This window comes from Cryptomeria japonica, unplaced genomic scaffold (genome assembly GCF_030272615.1).
Source record: "Cryptomeria japonica unplaced genomic scaffold, Sugi_1.0 HiC_scaffold_65, whole genome shotgun sequence".
Taxonomy (NCBI): Eukaryota; Viridiplantae; Streptophyta; class Pinopsida; order Cupressales; family Cupressaceae; genus Cryptomeria; species Cryptomeria japonica.
Window position 1 is genome coordinate 72501 of NW_026728887.1, and position 25000 is coordinate 97500.

General features: G+C 60.5%; 2 non-coding genes across 2 annotated transcripts; both read left to right on the top strand.

Moving 5' to 3' along the window:
- The first annotated feature begins 12949 nt into the window (after positions 1-12949).
- On the top strand, positions 12950-13068 carry LOC131863571 (5S ribosomal RNA). The gene has a single exon (XR_009362471.1). It is a non-coding gene; the product is annotated as a 5S ribosomal RNA (ribosomal RNA).
- Positions 13069-20885: 7817 nt separating this feature from the next.
- On the top strand, positions 20886-21004 carry LOC131863589 (5S ribosomal RNA). The gene has a single exon (XR_009362489.1). It is a non-coding gene; the product is annotated as a 5S ribosomal RNA (ribosomal RNA).
- The last annotated feature ends 3996 nt before the right edge of the window (positions 21005-25000 follow it).

Genomic DNA, 25000 nt, shown 5'->3' on the forward strand with positions numbered 1-25000 from the left:
CCTGGGAAGAACATCCCGTACGGAACCCTTTACCCGAAAACATCCGAACCGCACATGCTCGCGACAGTCCTGCCGTTAGAGAATGCACCGTGCACGCGACCGAGTAAGGCCACTCAGAGACATCCATTTCCCAGGTATATGCCCCCTACGCACTTTTGGTGGCGCAACTCGCACGAACAGTCCCACCTCGACCCCGTAAACAAGCTTTTTTGCCTCGAAGAGTTCGTCGGAGACGAAGAAGCAACCTTCAGTGCAAACGTAGCACTCTTTTGTGCAACCGCCCAAACAACGCCCCCTCTACCCTCTGTCGAAACACTCGGCATTGCTGCTCCCTAAGGTGAGCTTCTCCTCATAGGCAATTCCGCTCTTATCCGGTCACGTTTGTGTGCCCGAATTTCGCAAGGCAACCTCCATGGGACATGGAAAAGACTCGAGAAGAGAGCTCGCTCACGGGAGAGAGAAGCCAAGGAGACCACGAGAGTGCTGAGAGTGGGACAGCGCTGAATAGGCGGGAGAAGCCTGCGCGTATAAACGGAGATATATATCCAATTGCAACGAAGGAACGTGCCAAAGATCGAGAACAATGGCAGAAATGCTAGTAACGTGCACTTCGGGACCAACGCATCACCGGAAGACAACCGCCAAACATCGAAAGAGTCGCGATGCTCCGCAACCTACGTGCAAAGCGGTCGCACACCGGGTAAGGGAGTGAGAGCCCCAAACATAGCTGGGCGAGGCGCTCACTCCGCTCTTTAATATCTCGTTAATACCGCCAAGGAAATGGCACAAGCACACACACACAAGCATCCTCGGAAGAGGACAGTTCGAGTGACAGGTCAAATCCAAGAGTTCCGAAGACTACCTCCAGGAACAATCGGGAACAAGACCGATTACAAGTCGTCGAGTCTGTTACTGGGCGAACACGAGATGCGCACAGGAAATCGATCAGCCCTCACAATGGCCCAAGGCCAGAGATCGGACTGCTACGATTTACCCCAACAATCATCGTGCCACTCTTCGCAGAGAGGTGATAGACGCCAACGAGCCCGCGCATAGCAATCGAGGTGTAAAAAGGGCGTTGAAGGCAGGAAGCCTGGACGAAAGAGGCTACGAGGTCACCTCGAAGCGGTCTAAGAATCGGGCGCACTTGGGGCGACTACCAGTGCCAACCCCTTATCCCGCGGTGCGTCCGACACACAGAAATTTCCAAGGCGGCCAAGGAGCCTCCCCGCATAGCAATCGGGGTGTGAGGTTACGGATGCAGCATTGATAGCAATCGAGGTGTGAGGCGAAGGATGCAGAAGTGAGAGCCGAGGGATGTAGCAGAGATAGCAATCGGGGTGTGTGATGCAGAAGAGATAGCAATCGAGGTGTGCGGTGGGAAGGGCCCAGCAGCCAGAATGCATGAAGCGACGGATGAAGCAGTGATGACAACCGGGCTGTGAGGAGAGGAGGGATGCAGCCAAGAAAGCAATCAGGGCTCGAGGCAAGGGATGCATCAAGGATAGCAATCATGTTGTGAGGCGAGATTCCAAAGGCTAAACGTGAGAGGCTGCAGGGTCGACTCAGAGAGGTCTATGCATGTGAGAGGCTGAAAGCAAGGTCGACTCGGAGCGGTCTATGCATCGGGCGCGCTTGGGGCGACTACCAGTGCCAACCCCTTATCCCGCGACGCGTCCGACAAAGAGAACGTTCCAAGGCGGCAGAGGAGGTTACCAGCCGAAGGATGCAGTAGCAATAACAGGTATAGTTCCGCGGCGGCCGAGAAGACTCACCGCATAGGAATCGGGATGCGAGGCGAGGGATGCGGCGGGAAGGCCCCGACGGCTAAACGGAAGAGGCTGCAGGGCCGCCTCGGAATGGTCCAAGCATCGGATGCGATTGGGACGACTACCAGTGCCAACCCCTTATCCCGCGATGCGTCCGATACACAGATAGTTCCAAGGCGGCCGAGGAGCCTCACCGCATATCAATCGGGGTGCGAGGCGAGGGATGGGGCGGGAAGGCCCCAACGGCTAGACGGAAGAGGCTTCAGGGCCACCTCGGAATGGTCCAAGCATCGGACGCGCTTGGGGCGACTGCCAGTGCCAACCCCTTATCCCGCGATGCGTCCGATACACAGATGGTTCCAAGGCGGCCGAGGAGCCTCACCGCATAGCAATCGGGGGTGCGAGGCGAGGGATGGGGCGGGAAGGCCCCAACGGCTAGACGGAAGAGGCTTCAGGGCCGCCTAGGAATGGTCCAAGCATCGGACACGCTTGGGGCGACTACCAGTGACAGCCCCCTATCCCGCGATGCGTCCGATACGAAGATGGTTCCAAGGCGGCCGAGGAGCCTCACCGCATAGCAATCGGGGTGCGAGGTGGGGGATGCGGCGAGATGGCCCCAACGGCTAGACGGAAGAGGCCACAGGGCCGCGTCGGAATAGTCCAAGCATCGGACGCGCTTGGGGCGACTACCAGTGACAACCCCTTATCCCGCGATGCGTCCGATACGAAGATAGTTCCAAGGCGGCCGAGGAGCCTCACCGCATAGCAATCGGGGTGCGAGGTGGGGGATGCGGCGAGATGGCCCCAACGGCTAGACGGAAGAGGCTGCAGGGCCGCCTCGGAATAGTCCAAGCATCGGACGCGCTTGGGGCCACTACCAGTGACAACCCCTTATCCCGCGATGCGTCCGATACGAAGATAGTTCCAAGGCGGCCGAAGAGCCTCACCGCATAGCAATCGGGGTGCGAGGTGGGGGATGCGGCGAGATGGCCCCAACGGCTAGACGGAAGAGGCCACAGGGCCGCCTCGGAATAGTCCAAGCATCGGACGCGCTTGGGGCGACTACCAGTGACAACCCCTTATCCCGCGATGCGTCCGATACGAAGATAGTTCCCAGGCGGCCGAGGAGCCTCACCGCATAGCAATCGGGGTGCGAGGCGAGGGATGCGGCGAGATGGCCCCAAAGGCTAGACGGAAGAGGCTGCAGGGCTGCCTCGGAATAGTCCAAGCATCGGACGCGCTTGGGGCGACTACCACTGCCAACCCCTTATCCCGCGATGCGTCCGATACACAGATAGTTCCGAGGCGGCCGAGGAGGTGGGGGATGCAGCGAGATGGCCCCAACGGCTAGACGGAAGAGGCTGCAGGGCCGCCTCGGAATAGTCCAAGCATCGGACGCGCTTGGGGCGACTACCAGTGACAACCCCTTATCCCGCGATGCGTCCGATACACAGATAGTTCCGAGGCGGCCAAGGAGCCTCACCGCATAGCAATCGTGGTGCGAGGTGGGGGATGCGGCGAGATGGCCCCAACGGCTAGACGGAAGAGGCTGCAGGGCCGCCTCGGAATGGTCCAAGCATCGGATGCGCTTGGGGCGACTACCACTGCCAACCCCTTATCCCGCGATGCGTCCGATACACAGATAGTTCCAAGGCGGCCGAGGAGCCTCACAGCATAGCAATCAGGGTGCGAGGCGAGGGATGCGGCGAGAAAGCCCCAACGGCTAGAGGGAAGAGGCTTCAGGTCCGCCTCGGAATGGTCCAAGCATCGGACGCGCTTGGGGCGACTACCAGTGACAACCCCTTATCCCGCGACGCGTCCGATACACAGATAGTTCCAAGGCGGCCGAGGAGCCTCACCGCATAGCAATCGGGGTGCGAGGCGAGGGATGCGGCGAGAAGGACCCAACGGCTACACGGAAGAGGCTTCGGGGCCGCCTCGGAATGGTCCAAGCATCGGACGCGCTTGGGGCGACTACCAGTGACAACCCCTTATCCCGCGACGCGTCCGATACACAGATAGTTCCAAGGCGGCCGAGGAGCCTCACCGCATAGCAATCGGGGTGCGAGGCGAGGGATGCGGCGAGAAGGACCCAACGGCTAGACGGAAGAGGCTTCGGGGCCGCCTCGGAATGGTCCAAGCATCGGACGCGCTTGGGGCGACTACCAGTGACAACCCCTTATCCCGCGACGCGTCCGATACACAGATAGTTCCAAGGCGGCCGAGGAGCCTCACCGCATAGCAATCGGGGTGCGAGGCGAGGGATGCGGCGAGAAGGACCCAACGGCTAGACGGAAGAGGCTTCGGGTCCGCCTCGGAATGGTCCAAGCATCGGACGCGCTTGGGGCGACTACCAGTGACAACCCCTTATCCCGCGACGCGTCCGATACACAGATAGTTCCAAGGCGGCCGAGGAGCCTCACCGCATAGCAATCGGGGTGCGAGGCGAGGGATGCGGCGAGAAGGACCCAACGGCTAGACGGAAGAGGCTTCGGGTCCGCCTCGGAATGGTCCAAGCATCGGACGCGCTTGGGGCGACTACCAGTGACAACCCCTTATCCCGCGACGCGTCCGATACACAGATAGTTCCAAGGCGGCCGAGGAGCCTCACCGCATAGCAATCGGGGTGCGAGGCGAGGGATGCGGCGAGAAGGACCCAACGGCTAGACGGAAGAGGCTTCGGGTCCGCCTCGGAATGGTCCAAGCATCGGACGCGCTTGGGGCGACTACCAGTGACAACCCCTTATCCCGCGACGCGTCCGATACACAGATAGTTCCGAGGCGGCCGAGGAGCCTCACCGCATAGCAATCGGGGTGCGAGGCGAAGGATGCGGCGAGAAGGACCCAACGGCTAGACGGAAGAGGCTTCGGGTCCGCCTCGGAATGGTCCAAGCATCGGACGCGCTTGGGGCGACTACCAGTGACAACCCCTTATCCCGCGACGCGTCCGATACACAGATAGTTCCAAGGCGGCCGAGGAGCCTCACCGCATAGCAATCGGGGTGCGAGGCGAGGGATGCGGCGAGAAGGACCCAACGGCTAGACGGAAGAGGCTTCAGGGCCGCCTCGGAATGGTCCAAGCATCGAACGCGCTTGGGGCGACTACCAGTGACAACCCCTTATCCCGCGACGCGTCCGATACACAGATAGTTCCGAGGCGGCCGAGGAGCCTCACCGCATAGCAATCGGGGTGCGAGGCGAGGGATGCGGCGAGAAGGACCCAACGGCTAGACGGAAGAGGCTTCAGGGCCGCCTCGGAATGGTCCAAGCATCGGACGCGCTTGGGGCGACTACCAGTGACAACCCCTTATCCCGCGACGCGTCCGATACACAGATAGTTCCGAGGCGGCCGAGGAGCCTCACCGCATAGCAATCGGGGTGCGAGGCGAGGGATGCGGCGAGAAGGACCCAACGGCTAGACGGAAGAGGCTTCAGGGCCGCCTCGGAATGGTCCAAGCATCGGACGCGCTTGGGGCGACTACCAATGACAACCCCTTATCCCGCGACGCGTCCGATACACAGATAGTTCCGAGGCGGCCGAGGAGCCTCACCGCATAGCAATCGGGGTGCGAGGCGAGGGATGCGGCGAGAAGGACCCAACGGCTAGACGGAAGAGGCTTCAGGGCCGCCTCGGAATGGTCCAAGCATCGGACGCGCTTGGGGCGACTACCAGTGACAACCCCTTATCCCGCGACGCGTCCGATACACAGATAGTTCCGAGGCGGCCGAGGAGCCTCACCGCATAGCAATCGGGGTGCGAGGCGAGGGATGCGGCGAGAAGGACCCAACGGCTAGACGGAAGAGGCTTCAGGGCCGCCTCGGAATGGTCCAAGCATCGGACGCGCTTGGGGCGACTACCGTTGCCAACCCCTTATCCCGCGATGCGTCTGATACACAGATAGTTCCGAGGCGGCCGAGGAGCCTCACCGCATAGCAATCGGGTTGCGAGGCAGATTATTGGGAAGGGAACCCCCTGGGATGCGGCTCAAGCAGTGCCCAAAGGGACTGGAATGCGGAATCACATCGAGAGACCCAAATGCTATACGAGGGCTCAAATCGAATTATCGATTTGGCCACGACATGGACGCATCGGAACGACTACCTTTGCCGAACCACTCGCAATTGCATCCATACCGAAACCAATAGACATTTCCGTTAGAGCCCTCGCATAGCATTCGGGAATCTCGCATGCCCCTCTAAATCGACCAATGCTGGCGCTCAATGAAAATCCGAGCGCTACCACCGTTCGAGCGCCAGCATTGGTCGAGTTAGAGGGGCACGGGGGAGAATGCTCCAGTCAACACCTCCCCTATATAAGTTATTTGTCCGATTCTCGCACAACCGTAGTCTGCCTCGTCGAATCAAACAACGGTCCCAGATTCCGACTTCCGTTCCGTAGAGACCCAAAAGCTAGATGGAGGCTCGCAAGAAAGAGAGTCGGCGCATAGCAATCGGGTTTCTCGAACGTTTAGGGACCGAGCTCACTTGCGGATAGGGCAAAATCCGCCAAGCAACCCAAAAGCTAGACGGGGGCTCGAATCGAATCGCCTAGGCGGCCACAACAACGACGTGTTGGATCGACTACCAGTGCCAAACCATTCAGCAAGACTAGTCTGTGTCGAGGCCGGATAGAGATTCTCAGAGAGCGCCCGCATAGCATTTAGGAGACCTGCCGCGTCCCTCACACTCGACAAATGGTGGTGCACGTTTATAAATCCGAGCGATCCCAACCCTTTCAAGCACCAACATCGGTCGAGATAGAGGGGCACGGAGGGGGCTGCGTGAGACAACACAGTCCCCTATATAAGTTATTTGTCCGATTCTCACACATCCGAAGAATGGTCATCAAATCGGACAACAGCCCAAACTTCCGACTTCCGTCCCAGAAAGCCCAAGAGCTATCTAAAACGTTCATGGCCGGAACTCGATCGCGGCTATACCAGTCCGCCAAGCAACCCAAAAGCTAGACTGGAGCTCTAGTCGAATCACCTCTGTGGCCATTGCAAGGACGTGTTGGAGCGACTACCATTGCCGAACCATTCCGCAGGTCGAGTCCATACCAAGGCCGCATAGAGATTCACGATGAGCTCCTGCATAGCAATCAGGAGACTTGCCGTGTCCATCACAATCGATAAATCCTGGTGCAAGATTTTTGCATCCGAGCGCTCCAACCAGTCGAGCACCAGCATCAATCGACATAAACGGGCACGGGGGGAGGATGCTCGAGAACACTACCTCCCCTATATAAGTTATTTGTCCGATTCTCAAGCAGCCGAAGTCTGGTCATCGAATCGGGTCAAAGACCACAACTTCCGACTTTACCCACAATGCAAGTCATCGAATCGAACATCGGCCCCCGAGTCGGACTCCATGCGTATGTCAGGTCATCGGACCCAAATTCCGCCTTCCTGCGCATGGCGGGCCATCAATATCAACTCGGTCATCGGACCCAAACTCCGCCTTTTTGCGTATGGCACGCCTTCAAATCGGTCATCGGACCCAAATTCCGCCTTCCTGTGCATGGCGGGCCATCAACATCAACTCGGTCATCGGACCCAAATTCCGCCTTTCTGCGCATGGCACGCCATCAACTCGGTCATCGGACCCAAATTCCGCCTTCCTGCGCATGGCAGGTCATCGGACACAAATTCAGACCTCGCCAATATGCCTACGTATCGAATCGGTCATCGGACCCAACTTCCGACTTCATCCATACTGTAGGGTCTTTGAGGTTGGCGCGGTGCGCTCAACCCAGGGAGTCGACCCATCGAAGCATACACCTCCCCTATATAAGCTATTTGTCCGATTCCCACACCTGTGTAGTTTGCACCTCTGACCAGGACATCGACCCCAACTTCCGAACTCGACTGCAACGACGGCACCAGCGCCTTGGTGCGCACCTTGCGACGCACAGTCCCAACATTCGCCTTCCTGCACATGGCAGGTCATCGGACCCAAATTCCGACCTCGCGAGTATGCCTACATATCGAATCGGTCATCGGACCCAACTTCCGACTTCATCCATACCGTAGGGTCTTTGAGGTTGGCGCGGTGCGCTCAACCCGGGGAGTCGACCCAACGAAGCATACACCTCCCCTATATAAGCTATTTGTCCGATTCCCACACCTGTGTAGTTTGCACCTCCGATCAAGACATCGACCCCAACTTCCGAACTCGCCTCCAACGACCGAACCAGCGCCTTGGTGCGCACCTTGCAACGCACAGTGCCAACATTCGCCTTCCTGCACGTGGCAGGTCATCGGACCCAAATTCCGACCTCGCGAGTATGCCTACATATCGAATCGGTCATCGGACCCAACTTCCGACTTCATCCATACCGTAGGGTCTTTGAGGTTGGCGCGGTGCGCTCAACCCGGGGAGTCGACCCAACGAAGCATACACCTCCCCTATATAAGCTATTTGTCCGATTCCCACACCTGTGTAGCTTGCACCTCCGATCAGGACATCGACCCCAACTTCCGAACTCGACTAAAAAGACCGCACCAGCGCCTTGGTGTGCACCTTGCAACGCACAGTGTCAACATTCGCCTTCCTGCACATGGCAGGTCATCGGACCCAAATTCCGACCTCATGAGCATACCTACTAATCGAATCGGTCATCGGACCCAACTTCCGACTTCATCCATACCGTAGGGTCTTTGAGGTTGGCGCGGTGCGCTCAACCTGGGGAGTCGACCCATCGAAGCATACACCTCCCCTATATAAGCTATTTGTCCGATTCCGACACCTGTGTAGTTTGCACCTCCGCTCAGGACATCGACCCCAACTTCCGAACTCGCCTGCAACGACCGAACCAGCGCCTTGGTGCGCACCAAAAGTGCGCACTTTTGGAGGGCACTTTTCTGCGCTCCAAAGGTGCGCACTTTTGGAGGGCACTTTTTGGAGGGCACTTTTCTGCGCTCCAAAGGTGCGCACTTTTGGAGGGCACTTTTTGGAGGGCACTTTTCTGCGCTCCAAAGGTGCGCACTTTTGGAGGGCACTTTTTGGAGGGCACTTTTCTGCGCTCCAAAGGTGCGCACTTTTGGAGGGCACTTTTTGGAGGGCACTTTTCTGCGCTCCAAAGGTGCGCACTTTTGGAGGGCACTTTTTGGAGGGCACTTTTCTGCGCTCCAAAGGTGCGCACTTTTGGAGGGCACTTTTTGGAGGGCACTTTTCTGCGCTCCAAAGGTGCGCACTTTTGGAGGGCACTTTTTGGAGGGCACTTTTCTGCGCTCCAAAGGTGCGCACTTTTGGAGGGCACTTTTTGGAGGGCACTTTTCTGCGCTCCAAAGGTGCGCACTTTTGGAGGGCACTTTTTGGAGGGCACTTTTCTGCGCTCCAAAGGTGCGCACTTTTGGAGGGCACTTTTTGGAGGGCACTTTTCTGCGCTCCAAAGGTGCGCACTTTTGGAGGGCACTTTTGTGCACTCCAAAGGTGCGCACTTTTGGAGGGCACTTTTCCTGTGCTCCAAAGGTGCACACCTAGGTGAGCACCTTCGACCACACCTTGTAGCACACCAAACTCTGACTTTCGACTTCATCCGCAATGCAGGGTCTTTGAGGTTGGCGCAATGCGCACAACCAGGGGAGTCGACCCATCAAACCCAACACCTCCCCTATATAAGCTATTTGTCTGATTCTCATACATGCGTAGCCTGCAGGAGCAATTAGGACATCGACCCCAACTTTCGGCTTCTAAACGAAAACAAGGTCTTTGAGGTTGGTGTAATGCGAACAACTAGGGGAGTCAACCCATCAAACCCAACACCTCCCCTATATAAGCTATTTGTCTGATTCTCATACATGTGTAGTCTACAGGAGCAATTAGGACATCGACCCCAACTTTTGACTTCTTAACGAAAACAAGGTCTTTGAGGTTGACGTAATGCGCACAACCAGGGGAGTCGACCCATCAAACCCAACACCTCCCCTATATAAGCTATTTGTCCGATTCTCATACATGTGTAGCCTGCAGGAGCCATTAGGACATTGACCCCAACTTTTGACTTCTTAACGAAAACAAGGTCTTTGAGGTTGGCGTAATGCGCACAACCAAGGGAGTTGACCCATCAAACCCAACACCTCCCCTATATAAGCTATTTGTCTGATTCTCATACATGTGTAGCCTGCAACAACGATTAGGACATCCACCCCAACTTTTGAATTCGTCTGCGTTGACCGCACCAAAGGTGCACGCCTTGGTGCTCACCAAAATCCGACTTCCGACTTCTTCTGCTATGCGGGGTCTTTGAGGTTGGCGCAGTGCGCACAACCAGGGGAGTCAACCCACCGAATGCAACACCTCCCCTATATAAGCTATTTGTCTGATTCTCATACATGCGTAGACTGCAGCAATGATTAGGACATCCACCCCAACTTTTGACTTCTTAAACAAGACAGGGTCTTTGAAGTTGGTGCAGTGCACACAACCAGGGGAGTCGACCCATCAAACGCAACACCTCCCCTATATAAAGCTATTTGTCCGATTCTCATACGTGTAGTCTGCAGCAGCGATTAGGACATCGACCCCAACTTCCGAATTCGTTTGCATTGACCGCACCAAAGGTGCACGCCTTGGTGTGCACCCTGGAGTGCACTTTGGTGCTCACCTCGGTGCACACTTTGGTGTGCACCTCGGTGTGCACCAAAGGTGCGCACCTTGGAGCGCACCAAAGGTGTACACTTTGGAGCGCACCACATAGGGTCTTTGAGAGGTTGGCGCAGTGCGCACACCAAGGTGGGTGTTGAGGTGCGTGCCGAGGTGGGTGGGTGCTAGGGTGCGCTCCATGGTGGGTGCCAGGGTGGGTGCGTGCTAGGGTGGATTCCAAAGAGGGTCATAGGGTGGGTGCCAAGGTGGGTTGGTGATATAGTGGGTTCAAAGGTGGGTACTAGGGTGGGTTCCAAGGTGGGTCACAAGTTGGGTGCCAGGATGCGTGGGTGTTAGGTTGGGTGCCAAGGTGGGCTCCTGCGTGGGTGGGTGCTAGGGTGGGTTTCAAGGTGGACGCGAGGGCGGGTGCCAAGGTGGGTAACAAGTTGGGTGTTAGGATGGGTGAGTGCTAGAGTGGGTGCCAAGGTGGGTGGGTGCTAAGGTGGATGCCAAGGTGGTTCACAGGGTGGGTGGGTTCTAGGGTGAGTTCCAAGGTGGGTCACAGGTTCAGTGCTAGGGTGGGTGTCAAGGCGGGTGTCGAGGTGCCTGGGTGCTAGGGTGTGGATGCCAATGTGGGTCATAGGGTGGGTACTAGGGTGGGCTGCAATGTGGGTGCCAAGGTGGGTAACATGCTCGGTGGGTTCTAAATTGGGTGCCAGGGTGGGTGTGCACCCACCTTGCCCGAGGTGGGTGCCAAGGTGCCAGTGTGGGTGGGTGCTAAGGTGGATGCCAAGGTGGGTGAGAAGGTGGGTGATAGGTTGAGTGGTAGGATGGGTGGGTGCCAAGATGGGTCACAGGGTGGGTGCAAGGGTGGGTAGGTGCTAGGGTTGGTGTCAGGGTGGGTGGGTGCTAGGTTGGGTTCCAAGGTGGGTGCGAGGGTGAGTGTCAAGGTGGGTCACAGGTTAGGTGCTAGGATGGGTGAGTGCTAGGGTGCAAAGGTGCCAGGGTGGGTGCTAGGATGGGTCGATGCTAGGGTGAGTGGCAAGGTGGGTCCACAAGTGTCAAGGTGGGTGCCGAGGTGGGTGCCAAGTCGGCGACTGCTATGGTGGATGCCAAGGTGGGTCACGGGGTGGGTGCCAAGTTGCTAGGTTGGGTTCCAAGGTGGGTGCCAACGTGGGTGCTAGGGTGCGTGGGTTAAAGGGTGTGTCACAACGTGGGTGCCAGGATGGGTGCGCACCCACACTGGCCAAGACGGGTGCGGGTGCAAGGTTGGGTTCCAAGCCCGGTCACAGGCTGGGTGCTAGGATGGGTGGGTGCCAAGGTGGGCACCAGGGTGGGTGCACCCACCCTGGCCAAGGTGGGTCACGGGGTGGGTCCTAGGGTGGGTAACGGGGTGGGTACTAAGGTGCGTGCCAAGGTGGGTCATAGGGTGGGTGCCAAGGTGGGCACCAGGGTGGGTGTGCACCAACCCTAACCAGGGTAGGTCACGGGGTGGTTGTCGGGGTGGGCGTCAAGGAGCCAAGGTGGGTGGCAAGTAGCCAAGTTGCGTGCCAAGGTGGGTGTCGGGGTGGGTGCCAAGGATCCAAGGTGGGTGCCAAGGAACCAAGGTGGGTGTCTGGGTGGGTGCCGAGGTGGGAGCCAGGGTGGGTCCCAAGGTGAGTGCAAAGGTGGGTGCCAGGGTCAAGGTGAGTGCCAATGTGGGTTCCAAGGTGCCAGGGTCAGGGTGAGTGCCAATGTGGGTTCAAAGGTGCTAAGTTGGGTGCGAGGTTGGGTGCGAGGGTGGGTGGGTGCCAAGGTGTGCTAGGTGGAAGCCCGGGTGGGTCGGCATCCCATGGGTGTCGAGTTGGGTGCCTGATGGGTGCTTCTTGTCAAGTTTTAGTCGTCGGGACTCATTTCGAGCCTTAGAGGTCGTTTCTTGTCCGGTTGCCCTGTCTTCGACCTGGGAACCCAATTTTGGTCCTCGGGTCCCATTTTTTTTTGTCTCGCATCCCACTTTTGGCCTGTGGCCTTTTCGGGGTCGATTCTCGTTTTGGGCATCAGAGCATGTTTCTTCTCCTAAAACCCAATATTTGTTTATTAAGTCTCGGAACACATTTTTGTTCTCGTGGACCCATCATGGGTCTTGGAACGCATTTGTGGTCCTTGGGTCCCATTTTGCATCCCGAAACTTGTGTTTTGGTGCTTGATCCCTATTTTGGGTGCCCACCTTGCACCAAGTGCGCACCCGGGGCAAACCGAGCGCCTTGGTGCACCGGGGCAAGATCGAGCGTGCACCCGAGGCGCCCCGAACATGCACCAAGGTGCACTCGGCCCACATGTGAGCGCAGGTCGTTGCGCCCGAGGTGGTGTGTGGGCACCGCGTTGCAGACGGGACACTGCACGCACATGACGCCCCCTCCAGGTGCACGCACGTAGGCCGGGCCGGGTGCACACCCGACGCCCTAGCAAGGTGCGCGCACCCGGGCAGGGCTCACACTTGGCGAACGGGGCGCACTTCGCGAGGGAGGGTGTGCACCTCGACGGGGGTGGGTGGCCGGGGTGGATTCGCACGTGGGTCGCGGTTTGCTAAGTACACACTGCGACAAGCTCATAACGGGTGCGATCATACCAGCATTAGTGCACCGGATCCCATCAGAACTCCGCAGTTAAGCGCGCTTGGGCCGGAGTAGTACTGGGATGGGTGACCTCCCGGGAAGTCCCGGTGTTGCACCCTTTTTTAGTTTTTCGCCGGGCGTCGCAATGCTATTTGAATAAACCTTTTGCCCGTTTGCGTTCTCGTCGGGGCCGGGCCGGGCCGGGGTGCGCTGCCCGCACTACCGCGCGCGCGGGGGCGACACCGAGCGCGCACCCGAGGCACCCCGAGCACACAGGCCACGGTGCAACCCGGGCGTTGTGCGCGCACCCCGGTGCGCCCGAGGTGCTGCGCGCGCACCCAGGTGAAATCGGTGTGCACCTCGGCCAGTGCGCGCTCGGTCGAGTCGCGCACGTTGGCCAAGGTGCACGGTGATGTTTCTTACTCTAAGGTTCCGCACCAGACGCCCGGGACAGGTGAGCGAAGCTGGGCGGGGCCGGGTGCGCGGCCGGGGCAGGTGCACGCAGCTGGAGAGAGCTTTGGAGCACACTTCGGAGCGCACCAATGATGCGCTCCATTCAAAAGTTTCCTGAAAAGGCAAAAAAAGTTGAGATTATAGAATTTCCCACTTGAGAGATTGTAAAAAAAAAAAATTTAAAATGAAGGAAACGCGGGTGCCAAGGTGTGCGCAGCCCAGCCAAGGTGTGCGCACCAAGGCGCCCACCCTGGCGAAGGTGCACGCAAGGTGCGCACCCGAGGCAAACCGGACAATTAACCCAACTTTCGACTTCGCGCGCACCTTGGAGCGCACTTCGGAGCGCTCCTTGGTGCGCACCAATCTTGGGCACCTCGGAGTGCACCATGGCGCCCACCAAGGTGCGCACCCGGGGCAAACCGAGCTCCGACTTCGTGCGCACCTTGGAGCGCACGAAAGGTGCGCACCATGGCGCCCACCAAGGTGCGCAGCCCAGCCAAGGCGTGCGCATCAAGGTGCGCACCCTGGCGAAGGTGCGCACCCGGGGCAAACCGAGCTCCGACTTCGTGCGCACCTTGGAGCGCACAAAAGGTGCGCAACCCAGCCAAGGTGTGCGCACCCCGGTCAAACCGAGCTCCGAATCGTGCGCACCAGAGGTGCACGCCATCGTGCGCACCTTGGAGCACACTTCGGAGCCCTCCTTGGTGCGCGCCGATGTTGCGCACCTCGGAGCGCACCCGGGGAAAACAATGCAATTAACCCGACTTTCGACTTCGTGGGCACCTCGGAGCGCTCTCGGGTTCGCACCTCGGAGCACACCGAGGTGCGCACCTTTGATGCGCTGCCTTCACCAATTTCCAGAAAAGGCAAGAAAACATTGAGAAGGTGTGCGCACCGAGGTGCCCACCCTGGCGAAGGTGCACGCGAGGTGCGCACCCGGGGCAAACCGGGCTCCGACTTCGTGCACGCCGCACCTTGGAGCACACTTCGGAGCGCTCCTTGGTGCGCACCAGGGCGCGCAACCCAGCCGAGGTGCCCACCCCGGCGAAGGTGCACGCGAGGTGCGCACCCGGGGCAAATCGGGCTCCGACTTCGTGCACGCCATGGTGCCCACCGCGGCGAAGGTGCACGCGAGGTGCGCACCCGGGGCAAACCGGGCTCCGACTTCGTGCACGCCGCACCTTGGAGCACACTTCGGAGCGCTCCTTGGTGCGCACCATGGTGCCCACCAGGGCGCGCAACCCCGCCGAAGGTGCACGCGAGGTGCGCACCCGGGGCAAACCGGGCTCCGACTTCGTGCACGCCGCACCTTGGAGCACACTTCGGAGCGCTCCTTGGTGCGCACCATGGTGCCCACCAGGGCGCGCAACCCCGCCGAAGGTGCACGCGAGGTGCGCACCCGGGGCAAACCGGGCTCCGACTTCGTGCACGCCATGGTGCGCACCGCGGCGAAGGTGCGCACCCGGGGCAAACCGGGCTCCGACTTCGTGCACGCCGCACCTTGGAGCACACTTCGGAGCGCTCCTTGGTGCGCACCAGGGCGCGCAACCCAGCCGAGGTGCCCACCCCGGCGAAGGTGCACGCGAGGTGCGTACCCGGGGCAAACCGGGCTCCGACTTCGTGCACGCCGCACCTTGGAGCACACTTCGGAGCGCTCCTTGGTGCGCACCATGGTGCCCACCAGGCCGCGCAACCCAGCCAAGGTGTGCGCACCAAGGTGCACGCGAGGTGCGCACCCGGGGCAAACCGGGGTCCGACTTCGTGCACGCCGCACCTTGGAGCACACATCGGGGCGCTCCCGGGTTCGCACCGGCGTTGCGCACCGTGGTGGGCACCTCGGAGCACACCAAGGTGGGCAGCGAGGTGCGCACCTTTGATGCGATGCCTTCACTAATTTCCATAAAAGGCAAAAAAAAAACGAGATTTTAAAATTTCCGTTTTGAAAGATAGTGAGAAAAAGGGAATGCTGGTGCCATCTTGAGCCCGCCCTGGTGCGCAGCCCAGCCAAGGTGTGCGCACCAAGGTGCCCACCCTGGCGAAGGTGCGCGCCCGGGCAATTAATCCAACTTCCAACTTCGCGCGCGCCAGGGTGGGAGCGCACCCAACAACCGGGCCTGGGAAGAGCCAATGCGAGAAACCCCACCAAACGCTCTGACAAAAAAAGAGGGGGCGCTCCAGTAACCCCGCTTCGGAGCGCACCCTGGGCAAACCCAGCCAAGGTGCCCACCCCGGCCAAGGTGCAGGCGAGGTGCGCACCCGGGGCAAACCGGGCTCCGACAACGTGCACGCCGCACCTTGGAGCACACTTCGTAGCGCTCCCGGGTGCGCACCTCAGAGCACACCAAGGTGGGCAGCGAGGTGCGCACCTTTGATGCGCTGCCTTCACTAATTTCCAGAAAAGGCAAAAAAAAAAGGAGATTTTAAAATTTCCGTTTTGAAAGATAGTGAAAAAAACGGAACGCGCGTGCCATCTTGAGCCCGCCCTGGTGCGCAGCCCAGGTAAGGTGCCCACCCTGGCAAAGGTGCGCACCCGGGCAATTAACCCTACTTCCGACTTCGTGCGCGCCAGGGTGGCAACCGGGCCTCGGAAGAGCCAATGCGAGAAACCCCACCAAACGCTCCGACAAAAAAAGAGGCGGCGCTCCAATAACCCCGCTTCGGAGCGCAGCCGGGGCAAACCCAGCCAAGGTGCCCACCCCGACGAAGGTGCACGCGAGGTGCGCACCCGGGGCAAACCGGGCTCCGACAACGTGCACGCAGCACCTTGGAGCACACTTCGAAGCACTCCCGGGTGCCCACCGGCGTTGCGCACCGTGGTGGGCAGCGAGGTGCGCACCTTTGATGCGCTGCCTTCACTAATTTCCAGAAAAAGGCAAAAAAAAATGAGATTTTAAAATTTCCGTTTTGAAAGATAGTGAAAAAAAAGGAACGCGGGTGCCATCTTGAGCCCGCCCTGGTGCGCAGCCCAGGCAAGGCATGCGCACCAAGGTGCCCACCCGAGGTGCACACCCGGGGCAAACCGGGCTCCGACTTCGTGCAGGCCGCACCTTGGAGCACACTTCGGAGCGCTCCTTGGTGCGCACCATGGTGCCCACCAGGGCGCGCAACCCAGCCAAGGTCTGCACACCAAGGTGCCCACCCCGGCGAAGGTGCACGCGAGGTGCGCACCCGGGGCAAACCGGGCTCCGACTTCGTGCACGCCATGGTGCCCACCGCGGCGAAGGTGCACGCGAGGTGCGCACCCGGGGCAAACCGGGCTCCGACTTCGTGCACGCCGCACCTTGGAGCACACTTCGGAGCGCTCCTTGGTGCGCACCATGGTGCCCACCAGGGCGCGCAACCCAGCCAAGGTGTGCGCACCAAGGTGCACGCGAGGTGCGCACCCGGGGCAAACCGGGGTCCGACTTCGTGCACGCCGCACCTTGGAGCACACATCGGAGCGCTCCCAGGTTCGCACCAGCGTTGCGCACCTTTGATGCGCTGCCTTCACTAATTTCAAGAAAAGGCAAAAAAAAACGAGATTTTAAAATTTCCGTTCTGAAAGATAGTGAAAAAAACGGAACGCGGGTGCCATCTTGAGCCCTTCCTGGTGCGCAGCCCAGGCAAGTTGTGCGCACCAAGGTGCCCACCCTGGCGGAGGTGCGCGCCCGGGGCAATCCGGGCTCCGACTTCGTGCACTGCATGGTGCCCACCAAGGCGCGCAACCCAGCCAAGGTGCCCACCGCAGCGAAGGTGCACGCGAGGTGCGCACCCGAGGTGCACACCCGGGGCAAACCGGGCTCCGACTTCGTGCACGCCGCACCTTGGAGCACACTTCAGAGCGCTCCTTGGTGCGCACCAGGGCGCGCAACCCAGCCGAGGTGCCCACCCCGGCGAAGGTGCACGCGAGGTGCGCACCCGGGGCAAACCGGGCTCCGACTTCGTGCACGCCATGGTGCCCACCGCGGCGAAGGTGCGCACCCGGGGCAAACCGGGCTCCGACTTCGTGCACGCCGCACCTTGGAGCACACTTCGGAGCGCTCCTTGGTGCGCACCATGGTGCCCACCAGGCCGCGCAACCCAGCCAAGGTGTGCGCACCAAGGTGCACGCGAGGTGCGCACCCGGGGCAAACCGGGGTCCGACTTCGTGCACGCCGCACCTTGGAGCACACATCGGGGCGCTCCCGGGTTCGCACCGGCGTTGCGCACCGTGGTGGGCACCTCGGAGCACACCAAGGTGGGCAGCGAGGTGCGCACCTTTGATGCGATGCCTTCACTAATTTCCATAAAAGGCAAAAAAAAAACGAGATTTTAAAATTTCCGTTTTGAAAGATAGTGAGAAAAAGGGAATGCTGGTGCCATCTTGAGCCCGCCCTGGTGCGCAGCCCAGCCAAGGTTTGCGCACCAAGGTGCCCACCCTGGCGAAGGTGCGCGCCCGGGCAATTAACCCAACTTCCAACTTCGCGCGCGCCAGGGTGGGAGCGCACCCAACAACCGGGCCTGGGAAGAGCCAATGCGAGAAACCCCACCAAACTCTCTGACAAAAAAAGAGGGGGCGCTCCAGTAACCCCGCTTCGGAGCGCACCCTGGGCAAACCCAGCCAAGGTGCCCACCCCGGCCAAGGTGCAGGCGAGGTGCGCACCCGGGGCAAACCGGGCTCCGACAACGTGCACGCCGCACCTTGGAGCACACTTCGTAGCGCTCCCGGGTGCGCACCTCAGAGCACACCAAGGTGGGCAGCGAGGTGCGCACCTTTGATGCGCTGCCTTCACTAATTTCCAGAAAAGGCAAAAAAAAAAGGAGATTTTAAAATTTCCGTTTTGAAAGATAGTGAAAAAAACGGAACGCGCGTGCCATCTTGAGCCCGCCCTGGTGCGCAGCCCAGGTAAGGTGCCACCCTGGCAAAGGTGCGCACCCGGGCAATTAACCCTACTTCCGACTTCGTGCGCGCCAGGGTGGCAACCGGGCCTCGGAAGAGCCAATGCGAGAAACCCCACCAAACGCTCCGACAAAAAAAGAGGCGGCGCTCCAATAACCCCGCTTCGGAGCGCAGCCGGGGAAAACGAAGCCAAGGTGCCCACCCCGACGAAGGTGCACGCGAGGTGCGCACCCGGGGCAAACCGGGCTCCGACAACGTGCACGCAGCACCTTGGAGCACACTTCGAAGCACTCCCGGGTGCCCACCGGCGTTGCGCACCGTGGTGGGCAGCGAGGTGCGCACCTTTGATGCGCTGCCTTCACTAATTTCCAGAAAAAGGCAAAAAAAAATGAGATTTTAAAATTTCCGTTTTGAAAGATAGTGAAAAAAAAGGAACGCGGGTGCCATCTTGAGCCCGCCCTGGTGCGCAGCCCAGGCAAGGCATGCGCACCAAGGTGCCCACCCGAGGTGCACACCCGGGGCAAACCGGGCTCCGACTTCGTGCAGGCCGCACCTTGGAGCACACTTCGGAGCGCTCCTTGGTGCGCACCATGGTGCCCACCAGGGCGCACCCGAGGCAAACCGGGCTCCGACTTCGTGCACGCCGCACCTTGGAGCACACATCGGAGCGCTCCCAGGTTCGCACCAGCGTTGCGCACCTTTGATGCGCTGCCTTCACTAATTTCCAGAAAAGGCAAAAAAAAACGATATTTTAAAATTTCCGTTCTGAAAGATAGTGAAAAAAACGGAACGCGGGTGCCATCTTGAGCCCTTCCTGATGCGCAGCCCAGGCAAGTTGTGCGCACCAAGGTGCCCACCCTGGCGGAGGTGCGCGCCCGGGGCAAACCGGGCTCCGACTTCGTGCACTGCATGGTGCCCACCAAGGCGCGCAACCCAGCCAAGGTGCCCACCGCAGCGAAGGTGCACGCGAGGTGCGCACCCGAGGTGCACACCCGGGGCAAACCGGGCTCCGACTTCGTGCACGCCGCACCTTGGAGCACACTTCAGAGCGCTCCTTGGTACGCACCAGGGCGCGCAACCCAGCCAAGGTGCTCACCCCGGCGAAGGTGCACGCGAGGTGCGCACCCGGGGCAAACCGGGCTCGGACTTCGTGCACGCCGCACCTTGGAGCACACATCGGAGCGCTCCCGGGTTCGCACCAGCATTGCGCACCTTTGATGCGCTGCCTTCACTAATTTCCAGAAAAGGCAAAAAAAAGAAAAAAATGAGATTTTAAAATTTCCGTTTTGAAAGATAGTGAAAAAAACGGAACGCGGGTGCCATCTTGAGCCCGCCCTGGTGTGCAGCCCAGGCAAGTTGTGCGCACCAAGGCACCCACCCTGGCCAAGGTGGGTCACGGGGTGGGTCCTAGGGTGGGTAACGGGGTGGGTACTAAGGTGCGTGCCAAGGTGGGTCATAGGGTGGGTGCCAAGGTGGGCACCAGGGTGGGTGTGCACCAACCCTAGCCAGGGTAGGTCACGGGGTGGTTGTCGGGGTGGGCGTCAAGGAGCCAAGGTGGGTGGCAAGTAGCCAAGTTGCGTGCCAAGGTGGGTGTCGGGGTGGGTGCCAAGGATCCAAGGTGGGTGCCAAGGAACCAAGGTGGGTGTCTGGGTGGGTGCCGAGGTGGGAGCCAGGGTGGGTCCCAAGGTGAGTGCAAAGGTGGGTGCCAGGGTCAAGGTGAGTGCCAATGTGGGTTCCAAGGTGCCAGGGTCAGGGTGAGTGCCAATGTGGGTTCAAAGGTGCTAAGTTGGGTGCGAGGTTGGGTGCGAGGGTGGGTGGGTGCCAAGGTGTGCTAGGTGGAAGCCCGGGTGGGTCGGCATCCCATGGGTGTCGAGTTGGGTGCCTGATGGGTGCTTCTTGTCAAGTTTTAGTCGTCGGGACTCATTTCGAGCCTTAGAGGTCGTTTCTTGTCCGGTTGCCCTGTCTTCGACCTGGGAACCCAATTTTGGTCCTCGGGTCCCATTTTTTTTTGTCTCGCATCCCACTTTTGGCCTGTGGCCTTTTCGGGGTCGATTCTCGTTTTGGGCATCAGAGCATGTTTCTTCTCCTAAAACCCAATATTTGTTTATTAAGTCTCGGAACACATTTTTGTTCTCGTGGACCCATCATGGGTCTTGGAACGCATTTGTGGTCCTTGGGTCCCATTTTGCATCCCGAAACTTGTGTTTTGGTGCTTGATCCCTATTTTGGGTGCCCACCTTGCACCAAGTGCGCACCCGGGGCAAACCGAGCGCCTTGGTGCACCGGGGCAAGATCGAGCGTGCACCCGAGGCGCCCCGAACATGCACCAAGGTGCACTCGGCCCACATGTGAGCGCAGGTCGTTGCGCCCGAGGTGGTGTGTGGGCACCGCGTTGCAGACGGGACACTGCACGCACACGACGCCCCCTACAGGTGCACGCACGTAGGCCGGGCCGGGTGCACACCCGACGCCCTAGCAAGGTGCGCGCACCCGGGCAGGGCTCACACTTGGCGAACGGGGCGCACTTCGCGAGGGAGGGTGTGCACCTCGACGGGGGTGGGTGGCCGGGGTGGATTCGCACGTGGGTCGCGGTTTGCTAAGTACACACTGCGACAAGCTCATAACGGGTGCGATCATACCAGCGTTAGTGCACCGGATCCCATCAGAACTCCGCAGTTAAGCGCGCTTGGGCCGAAGTAGTACTGGGATGGGTGACCTCCCGGGAAGTCCCGGTGTTGCACCCTTTTTTAGTTTTTCGCCGGGCATCGCAATGCTATTTGAATAAACCTTTTGCCCGTTTGCGTTCTCGTCGGGGCCGGGCCGGGCCGGGGTGCGCTGCCCGCACTACCGCGCGCGCGGGGGCGACACCGAGCGCGCACCCGAGGCGCCCCGAGCACACAGGCCACGGTGCAACCCGGGCGTTGTGCGCGCACCCCGGTGCGCCCGAGGTGCTGCGCGCGCACCCAGGTGAAATCGGTGTGCACCTCGGCCAGTGCGCGCTCGGTCGAGTCGCGCACGTTGGCCAAGGTGCACGGTGATGTTTCTTACTCTAAGGTTCCGCACCAGACGCCCGGGACAGGTGAGCGAAGCTGGGCGGGGCCGGGTGCGCGGCCGGGGCAGGTGCACGCAGCTGGAGAGAGCTTTGGAGCACACTTCGGAGCGCACCAATGATGCGCTCCATTCAAAAGTTTCCTGAAAAGGCAAAAAAAGTTGAGATTATAGAATTTCCCACTTGAGAGATTGTAAAAAAAAAAAATTTAAAATGAAGGAAACGCGGGTGCCAAGGTGTGCGCAGCCCAGCCAAGGTGTGCGCACCAAGGCGCCCACCCTGGCGAAGGTGCACGCAAGGTGCGCACCCGAGGCAAATCGGACAATTAACCCAACTTTCGACTTCGCGCGCACCTTGGAGCGCACTTCGGAGCGCTCCTTGGTGCGCACCAATCTTGGGCACCTCGGAGTGCACCATGGCGCCCACCAAGGTGCGCACCCGGGGCAAACCGAGCTCCGACTTCGTGCGCACCTTGGAGCGCACGAAAGGTGCGCAGCCCAGCCAAGGCGTGCGCATCAAGGTGCGCACCCTGGCGAAGGTGCGCACCCGGGGCAAACCGAGCTCCGACTTCGTGCGCACCTTGGAGCGCACAAAAGGTGCGCAACCCAGCCAAGGTGTGCGCACCCCGGTCAAACCGAGCTCCGAATCGTGCGCACCAGAGGTGCACGCCATCGTGCGCACCTTGGAGCACACTTCGGAGCCCTCCTTGGTGCGCGCCGATGTTGCGCACCTCGGAGCGCACCCGGGGAAAACAATGCAATTAACCCGACTTTCGACTTCGTGGGCACCTCGGAGCGCTCTCGGGTTCGCACCTCGGAGCACACCGAGGTGCGCACCTTTGATGCGCTGCCTTCACCAATTTCCAGAAAAGGCAAGAAAACATTGAGAAGGTGTGCGCACCGAGGTGCCCACCCTGGCGAAGGTGCACGCGAGGTGCGCACCCGGGGCAAACCGGGCTCCGACTTCGTGCACGCCGCACCTTGGAGCACACTTCGGAGCGCTCCTTGGTGCGCACCAGGGCGCGCAACCCAGCCGAGGTGCCCACCCCGGCGAAGGTGCACGCGAGGTGCGCACCCGGGGCAAACCGGGCTCCGACTTCGTGCACGCCATGGTGCCCACCGCGGCGAAGGTGCACGCGAGGTGCGCACCCGGGGCAAACCGGGCTCCGACTTCGTGCACGCCGCACCTTGGAGCACACTTCGGAGCGCTCCTTGGTGCGCACCATGGTGCCCACCAGGGCGCGCAACCCCGCCGAAGGTGCACGCGAGGTGCGCACCCGGGGCAAACCGGGCTCCGACTTCGTGCACGCCGCACCTTGGAGCACACTTCGGAGCGCTCCTTGGTGCGCACCATGGTGCCCACCAGGGCGCGCAACCCCGCCGAAGGTGCACGCGAGGTGCGCACCCGGGGCAAACCGGGCTCCGACTTCGTGCACGCCGCACCTTGGAGCACACTTCGGAGCGCTCCTTGGTGCGCACCAGGGCGCGCAACCCAGCCGAGGTGCCCACCCCGGCGAAGGTGCGTACCCGGGGCAAACCGGGCTCCGACTTCGTGCACGCCGCACCTTGGAGCACACTTTGGAGCGCTCCTTGGTGCGCACCATGGTGCCCACCAGGCCGCGCAACCCAGCCAAGGTGTGCGCACCAAGGTGCACGCGAGGTGCGCACCCGGGGCAAACCGGGGTCCGACTTCGTGCACGCCGCACCTTGGAGCACACATCGGGGCGCTCCCGGGTTCGCACCGGCGTTGCGCACCGTGGTGGGCACCTCGGAGCACACCAAGGTGGGCAGCGAGGTGCGCACCTTTGATGCGATGCCTTCACTAATTTCCATAAAAGGCAAAAAAAAAACGAGATTTTAAAATTTCCGTTTTGAAAGATAGTGAGAAAAAGGGAATGCTGGTGCCATCTTGAGCCCGCCCTGGTGCGCAGCCCAGCCAAGGTGTGCGCACCAAGGTGCCCACCCTGGCGAAGGTGCGCGCCCGGGCAATTAACCCAACTTCCAACTTCGCGCGCGCCAGGGTGGGAGTGCACCCAACAACCGGGCCTGGGAAGAGCCAATGCGAGAAACCCCACCAAACGCTCTGACAAAAAAAGAGGGGGCGCTCCAGTAACCCCGCTTCGGAGCGCACCCTGGGCAAACCCAGCCAAGGTGCCCACCCCGGCCAAGGTGCAGGCGAGGTGCGCACCCGGGGCAAACCGGGCTCCGACAACGTGCACGCCGCACCTTGGAGCACACTTCGTAGCGCTCCCGGGTGCGCACCTCAGAGCACACCAAGGTGGGCAGCGAGGTGCGCACCTTTGATGCGCTGCCTTCACTAATTTCCAGAAAAGGCAAAAAAAAAAGGAGATTTTAAAATTTCCGTTTTGAAAGATAGTGAAAAAAACGGAACGCGCGTGCCATCTTGAGCCCGCCCTGGTGCGCAGCCCAGGTAAGGTGCCCACCCTGGCAAAGGTGCGCACCCGGGCAATTAACCCTACTTCCGACTTCGTGCGCGCCAGGGTGGCAACCGGGCCTCGGAAGAGCCAATGCGAGAAACCCCACCAAACGCTCCGACAAAAAAAGAGGCGGCGCTCCAATAACCCCGCTTCGGAGCGCAGCCGGGGCAAACCCAGCCAAGGTGCCCACCCCGACGAAGGTGCACGCGAGGTGCGCACCCGGGGCAAACCGGGCTCCGACAACGTGCACGCAGCACCTTGGAGCACACTTCGAAGCACTCCCGGGTGCCCACCGGCGTTGCGCACCGTGGTGGGCAGCGAGGTGCGCACCTTTGATGCGCTGCCTTCACTAATTTCCAGAAAAAGGCAAAAAAAAATGAGATTTTAAAATTTCCGTTTTGAAAGATAGTGAAAAAAAAGGAACGCGGGTGCCATCTTGAGCCCGCCCTGGTGCGCAGCCCAGGCAAGGCATGCGCACCAAGGTGCCCACCCGAGGTGCACACCCGGGGCAAACCGGGCTCCGACTTCGTGCAGGCCGCACCTTGGAGCACACTTCGGAGCGCTCCTTGGTGCGCACCATGGTGCCCACCAGGGCGCGCAACCCAGCCAAGGTCTGCACACCAAGGTGCCCACCCCGGCGAAGGTGCACGCGAGGTGCGCACCCGGGGCAAACCGGGCTCCGACTTCGTGCACGCCATGGTGCCCACCGCGGCGAAGGTGCACGCGAGGTGCGCACCCGGGGCAAACCGGGCTCCGACTTCGTGCACGCCGCACCTTGGAGCACACTTCGGAGCGCTCCTTGGTGCGCACCATGGTGCCCACCAGGGCGCGCAACCCAGCCAAGGTGTGCGCACCAAGGTGCACGCGAGGTGCGCACCCGGGGCAAACCGGGGTCCGACTTCGTGCACGCCGCACCTTGGAGCACACATCGGAGCGCTCCCAGGTTCGCACCAGCGTTGCGCACCTTTGATGCGCTGCCTTCACTAATTTCCAGAAAAGGCAAAAAAAAATGAGATTTTAAAATTTCCGTTCTGAAAGATAGTGAAAAAAACGGAACGCGGGTGCCATCTTGAGCCCTTCCTGGTGCGCAGCCCAGGCAAGTTGTGCGCACCAAGGTGCCCACCCTGGCGGAGGTGCGCGCCCGGGGCAATCCGGGCTCCGACTTCGTGCACTGCATGGTGCCCACCAAGGCGCGCAACCCAGCCAAGGTGCCCACCGCAGCGAAGGTGCACGCGAGGTGCGCACCCGAGGTGC